Source organism: Marmota flaviventris, chromosome 6, assembly GCF_047511675.1.
Source record: "Marmota flaviventris isolate mMarFla1 chromosome 6, mMarFla1.hap1, whole genome shotgun sequence".
Classification (NCBI taxonomy): Eukaryota; Metazoa; Chordata; class Mammalia; order Rodentia; family Sciuridae; genus Marmota; species Marmota flaviventris.
In genome coordinates this window covers 64,029,045-64,034,985 of record NC_092503.1, presented here as the reverse complement: position 1 = coordinate 64,034,985, position 5,941 = coordinate 64,029,045, and the positions used below count along the sequence as shown (strand labels likewise).

Sequence of the window (5,941 nt, the reverse complement as noted above, 5' to 3'; positions counted from 1 at the left end):
TTTTTAGCTTTGGCTAAGAGGAGACTGAATTGAGAATACATTAGTTTGGGTTCTTATGATATATTTATATGGTTAGCAATTACTCATGTGAGAAGCTGAATTATTGTTAGCCATCTACAATGAAGAATGACTTCCAGGAGTATTCTTCAGCCACACTGTTAGCTCATCCAGAATGGCAAAACATAGTTACTGTTGCAGGGTTCAGACCATGGGAAGTCCTTATCTCCAATTTCAGAAGCAGAAGTGAATGAAGAACAGAGGACAAACTAGATTGAAAATGTGTGGGCACAGAATCCAGACTGTAGAAAAATTATTTCCCTTACCAAACATGTAAACAGAAGGCTCATCTCTCACTGATTTCTAGTCAAAATGAAAGTTGCTTCATGCCAAGAATCTTGACAATACAGCAAATATAATTATAAATCCACCATGTATGTTTTCCCTTGCTTTTTTTGTTTTTGTTTTTGTTTTGTTTTAGTGAAGGAATGAGATGAAATGGAATTTTTCAAGGGTTTAAGTGTTTGTTTTGTTTTTAGGGCGAAATCTTGTAATAGTTCCATATTTATCTTTGTGTGTGTGTGTGTGTGTATATGTATATATATATATATATATATATATATATATATATATATACACACACACTGGATCACACTTCTTAGTCTTTCTGACCCACCTTGTCATTTCCAATGGAAATGGCATGCAAAATTTTCACCAGTGAAGAAATAGCCTGAGGAAATAGTGTTCTAGTCTACACATGAGTCTACACATGTAAATTGATGTCAGCATATGTAGTATAAAAGTGGTTTGACTATACATTTAACTTACACAATGCAGTTGAATTGCTCCTTCCCATACTTTTAAGTGGTTATTCCTTTCCGTAAAACCCCTCAAACTTGTTAGAGTTAATTATTTATATTTTTTTCAGATATTTAAACTGAGGAACATTCAAAGGCACGTAGATGATACTGATAACTGTCAGAAAATCAAACCCAACTGTTTTAATTCTAAAATGTTACTTGTTTACTCTGCCATAATAAATTGAAATATAAAAGTTTCTCTATCTCAAAACAAAGTTCAATATCATTTCATGGACCAAGTGATGCTATTGATAATTTTTTTAAAAATTCACTTTAACTTAAAATGCTTTATGCAAAATGAAATTAGTCATAGATATTATTAGTACATACCAATGTACTGATGCATACCATATGTTTTCTTAATATGTTGCTAATGCAAATTTCATGGATTATACTACTTAAGTCTTAGCAGATTTTATTAAACATATTGATAGGAATCATATTTTTAAATTTGTTTGTAAATCTTCAAAATTATCAGTGTGTGAAGGCAATCTGTTCCTCCCACTTTACCCTTAAAAGTTGACATTAGCCTTTCTGAAATCAGGTAAAAGAACTGAAGTAATAATAAATGAGGAAACACATCTCTGGAATAATAATTAAAATGGCACCCAAGTGAAAGATCATAACAACACATGGCATGACAGGTAGTGGAAATTAAAAACTAAGAGTAATCTAAATATGAAATAAGAACCAATAATTACAGCCCCTTGCAAAACTTGAAGATAGTGACTCCTTTAATGATGAAAGAAGCCTCCAAGGAGGAACATAGTACATTATAATACAGCTTGCTACTTGGCAGCAGCCAATTCACAAATATTCACATAGAAGGGACACAGAAAGTTTTTTCTTACATCTTGAAAGCTAAATCTTTATTAAATAATAATAAAAGAAAACTAACAAGTATATTTGATATCATTTTTTCTCTTCGGGTTTATGTGAATTAATTTTTTTTTTTTTTTTTTTTTTGGTTACTGGGTATTGAACTTAGGGGCACTTGACCACTGAGCCACATCCCCAGCCCTGTTTTGAGACAGGGTCTCACTGAGTTGCTTAGTGCCTCGCTTTTGCTGAGACTGGCTTTGAACTCACAAAATCTCCTGTCTCAGCCTCCTGAGCCACTGAATTATAGGCCTGTACCACAGCACTGAGCTTGAATTAAAATTTTAAAATTTATTTCTTGTAGAGACTAGCCAAAAGCATTTTAGGGGAAAATTAAAGAGTTGATTTTACCTTAGCATTGAGTAGAAAATCCTCTGAATTGGGTAGTGTCTAAAGGTGGCAAAATACACACACACACACACACACACACACACACACACATATACTTAGGAATATTTTACTTACATTTTAAACAAACGTGGAATTTGAAAACATGAAATTTGTAATTTTGCCTTATGTAAAATGAATAACAACTGTGTATGGAACAGAAATGAGTATCTTTTGAATTGGAGGAAGATAATGATGAAAATATCTAATAGCTACAAGTACAGACAATAAGGAAATTTGAAATAAAACTGAATAAAGGATAGAAATAGGATCAAAAGATACATGGCTTTTTAAAATAAACAAAAATTCATCTTAAACATTTGTTTGATTCTAATATTGAACTTTATTGGTAAGACAAGAAAAATAAATAGAAGAAAATATTTAATATTTTCCACTAAACTTTAGTAAGTTCCTTATTAAATCTTCAGGTAATTCTAAACACTACAATGAATCCATGGCCAGTAAAATATATGACATTGTACAGGAAGAACTTCTTCAAAAAATGGAGAATATTCACCAGAGGAAAATAAAGCTGAAATAAAAGGCTAAAATATTTTCAGCAGAATCACATTTTGTAGAGAGGGAAAAAATGTACTGACAAAATTAGCAATAGCTGACATTATGATAATTGTTTTTTATGTCTATATTTTTTATTGGTTGTTCAAAACATTACAAAACTCTTGACATATCATATTTCATACATTAGATTCAAGTGGGTTATGAACTCCCATTTTTACCGCAAATACAGATTGCAGAATCACATCAGTTACACATCCACATTTTTACATAATGCCATATTAGTAACTGTTGTATTCTACTACCTTTCCTATCCTCTACTATCCCCCCTCCCCTTAATAAGCATTTTTCATCAATTCCAATATTAAGTATAAAAGTTTCTACCTTGTATGATAAATATTAAGATTCTCTGTCTTAAACAACCTACTCTCAACATATTCAGCATCTTTGTCATGTCACTGCTGGCTCAGTTACTTTTATAAATGAAGGCCAAAATGCAAAGTGTGAATGATACAGGAAAAAAAAACACATTATTTTAGGCAGAAGTTGAGTTTTCTATGAGTAATAGCATCAAAAAGAAACCTGTAGGAAGAGGTTAAATAGTAAGAAATGAACAAGTAACATAATGTAGGAAGAACTTATCTTTCTTCACTTAGAAATTATTTTAGAAAAGAAAAAAAAATTAAAAAGGAAGATAATATTGTTCTTTACAGTATAATACACATCATTACTATTGGATTACTAATGACTATTCCAAAGCTGAAAAAGGCACAAAAAAATCAAATGATATATTCATTGAATAGAATGGAAATCGAAAATAGAAAATTGTAGGAGGCAAAAAAACCAGGAAGGTAATTACATTGGAACTGCAAGAATTGTTGCCCACATCTACTCTCAAAGCATTATATCATTTATTTTTAGTTATTAAGGATACACGGGCCTAGGGATCTCAAAAAGCTGAATTGGATTGAGAAAAATTATATTTTAGCTACAATTGTCACAAAGATAAAAGGTCTAGAAATGATTTAAAGTTCATAAAATGTCCCATTTCTTCTAAGAACCTCATCTACCCATCTTAAGTGAAGAACTTTGCATACATTGTCTAAATTATGTGGTTTCTCCTATTCTTCTTAACTTGCTTAATGGTCCCAAGATAATTTTTTTTTAATCAGGAAGTTTTCCTAATAAGAAAAAATATTATTGATTATCTCAAAACCAATACAATACATTCTAGATTTGATACTGATGTCACTTCTCTATTCTCATGCATGCAATAGCACTACATGTAGTTAAAGTTATCCTTGTCTTAGAAAAAATAACTCCAGTCTTTTTGCTTTGCCTTTTACCATCCATTTTCTATCACTTCCTTTATTTCCCTTATGTTTTGTGCCCTTGTCAATTGATTAAAATATAGATTTTGAAAGTAGAAAAACAATGTTGGATATATTTTCAAGACCAATAATCAATTATCTATAGCCATTGTTGACTCATGGTTAGTTCTCACATCTTTTAATGCCATGTATTCCTGTCAATCATACAAATTTATATTTGTGAAGTCATTATGAGATTTCTTTTATTTGGTAATTTTATCATCTTCTATTTACCATCATATTCAGTTATAATTTTGTTCTCCATCTATGTTCACTGTGATGTTAATAAAAGATCTATGTTCTAAGTTATGATAGAACCAAATGAATTCAAGTCTTTGGAAGTCTCCTTTAGGGCCTTCTAATTTAGCAATGTATCATTGGCCACTATTTAATCTCTAGAAACTTATGGCATATTTTACATATTTAGAAGTAATATGAGCCAACAAATATGTTCTAATATGTAGAAGTTTCTATCTTGGTGCATAAATATTAAATATAGAAAAGTTTAACATTTATCATTTAATATCTACTATTGATTGTTTAATATTCTTTTTTAAAAAAATATTTTTTAGCTGTAGTTGGACATAATATCTTTATTTAATTTATTTTTTTTATTTTTATGTGGTGCTGAGGATCGAACCCAGGACCTCACATGTGCTAGGTGACTGCTCTACAGCTGAGCCACAATCCCACCCCCATATTGTTTTGTTTTGTTTTGTTTTAATGAGAGAGAGAGAGAGAGAGAGAGAGACAGAGAGAGAGAAAGAGAATTTTTTAATATTTCTTTTTTAGTTTTCGGTGGACACAACATCTTTATTTTTTTATTTTTATGTGGTGCTGAGGATCGAACCCAGGACCTCACATGTGCTAGGTGACTGCTCTACAGCTGAGCCACAATCCCACCCCCATATTGTTTTGTTTTGTTTTGTTTTAATGAGAGAGAGAGAGAGAGAGACAAAGAGAATTTTTTAATATTTCTTTTTTAGTTTTCGGTGGACACAACATCTTTATTTTTTTATTTTTATGTGGTGCTGAGGATCAAACCCAGCGCACCATGCATGCCAAGCGAGCGCGCTACCGTTTGAGCCACATCCCCAGCCCCCACATATTGTTTAATATTCTTATTGTTACAGTATGTTTTACCAAAAACATTATGAAATAATACAAAACAATTCCTCAATGCATGGTTGCCATATTACAAAATATTTGCAAACTCATTTGACTGAGCTTTAAGTTAATTTTATAGTAATATATTATTTAGTAACATACTATAGAAATGATCCCTGAAAGTATAGTCTTTAGTAATATATTATTTAGAAATTTATGAAAATTGTAGTTTAATTTGAGCAATTCAAAAAGATTGATTCATGGCTAAATTTATAAACACCTGAGTCCCCACAATACTCTGAGAAAAGTAGAACAAGACTCATTTTAGAAACTTTAAAGATAAAAAAAGAATCTTTAGGCTCTTTGGGGTTGGGAGCTGGGAAGTGGTTAATGGGAACAGAATAGCTGACGATTCACTGGTGCAATGAAGTGCCTTAAAAAGCAACACAAAATTACATATAGCTGTCTGATGCTGACTTCCTACCGCACACGCTCTTGAGTTTTCACAGTTTTTCTCATGAGTTGTGACAAGATGACAACAAAACTACTGCCTTAATTACACGAAGATTGGAAGGTGTGTAACAGCCCCTCAAGATGACTGAAGAAATTCCACATGCAACACAAACCCCAGACTAGCGTTTAAATATATCTAGATAACATTTTTAAAGCTACATGGAGACTGCAATCTTGCTGTTCTCTGTCCTTTGATACATGCTACTGTTTGTGTTTTGAACCAGGAGCCTATTATCTTCTTTTCTGACAAAATATAGATGTATTTTCTAAAAGTCAGTTACAACCCATGTTGGAAACCTTTGTTTCCCCAAA

General features: G+C 31.5%; 1 pseudogene; it reads right to left on the bottom strand.

Annotated features, from left to right (window-relative positions):
* Positions 1–5,221: 5,221 nt before the first annotated feature.
* Positions 5,222–5,308, bottom strand: LOC114086991 (small nucleolar RNA U3; annotated as a pseudogene).
* Between the last annotated feature and the right edge of the window lie 633 nt (positions 5,309–5,941).